General features: G+C 37.3%; 1 protein-coding gene across 1 annotated transcript in view; it reads left to right on the top strand.

The window, feature by feature from the left end:
• The window catches only part of LOC138862983 (dynamin-like), a gene marked incomplete at its 3' end in the record, with an annotated part of 54,000 nt that overhangs the window by 13,963 nt on the left and 38,754 nt on the right, over window positions 1–1,283 (top strand).

The raw sequence follows: 1,283 nt of genomic DNA, 5'->3' as shown, positions 1-1,283 counted from the left end.
CTTTTTGTTTTATATCAAATGCGCTCTTTGCTTCTTTGTGTTACAGGACTAGAAGTTTAAAGAGAGTATTATTCCCGCTTGTAATGGCATTGAATTATGGACTTAACTTTTGATTTTAGCTGTACTGCAACTGCCTGAAACAGAAAGAGAATGTGACATTGTAAACCTTTATTTTTTTCTGATGTTGCACTGTCTTATGAACCATAGCTGTCATCTAAGTTGAATCAGTTTACTTGTGCAGCATTTATTGGAGTTAGGTTTAAGAGGCATGATTTTTTTTCCCTTAAAGATGGATAATGTAAGTTGTGAATTTGGTTAGGAAAAGAATGGTAGTTTATTGATAATTTGTTGATAAAAACAGGGAAAGGCATAACTTAACAAATATAGATGATGGATTATGATAAAAATAACTGATGAATTGTTAGTGATTAGTAACTGGCACAAGACTATAATGTTGTCTTGTTCTGAGTATGAGAAACAATGGGACCATGTTATTGATATATGGCTTATGGAATTATCACAATTTATTATTGATATTTTAGTTTAGCCTTTTGTTGTATAGAATATATTTCATTTACATTTCTGTTGTGAGCGGCATCCATTGCTTATTTAACGAAAAGGAGTGGGAAATAAGGGGGGAGGAAACGTCTCACATTCCTTAGAGATGGTTTCATCTTTCCCTATTATGTCCCTGACACAATGGACACTGTATGCCAAGAGATAAGTTACCAAGTTAATTTGATGCCTTACAATATGATGATGCATTGTCTCTACTTTAAACATCACCAAAGGACAGTGGTTGCATGTCAGGAATCAATATGCACTGCAGTCAGATGAATTGGGTCCTGTTACGCAGTTTGAGAATGTAATAGGCCAAAGATAATGATATCTGTATAATCATTAATGCCATACCCTTTTCGTGATGACGCTGTTTCTATTATGACGTGTCTTTTGCCTGTACTGATGGTTTTGTTGTCAAAATCATTGTTTTTACTGAATCCTTATAGTTATAATCCCACTTTCCAGCAAGAAAGTTAGTGTAGATATTTAAAGACCCTATGCACTGATATCTGGTATAGTTCTGGATAGTTCTTTATGCAAAACTGTAGCTGCACTTTTCTCTCTCTCTCTCTCTCTCTCTCTCTCTCTCTCTCTCTCTCTCTCTCTCTCTCTCTCTCTCTCTCTCTCCCTCCCTCCTCCCTCTCCCTCCCTCCCCTCCCTCCCTCCCTCCCTCCCTCCCTCCCCCCCTCTCTCTCTCTCTCTCTCTCTCTCTCTCTCTCTCT

Source organism: Penaeus vannamei, chromosome 10 (genome assembly GCF_042767895.1).
Source record: "Penaeus vannamei isolate JL-2024 chromosome 10, ASM4276789v1, whole genome shotgun sequence".
Lineage (NCBI taxonomy): Eukaryota > Metazoa > Arthropoda > Malacostraca > Decapoda > Penaeidae > Penaeus > Penaeus vannamei.
The sequence above is the reverse complement of the archived record's forward strand: the minus strand, read 5'-3'. Positions and strand labels throughout refer to the sequence as shown.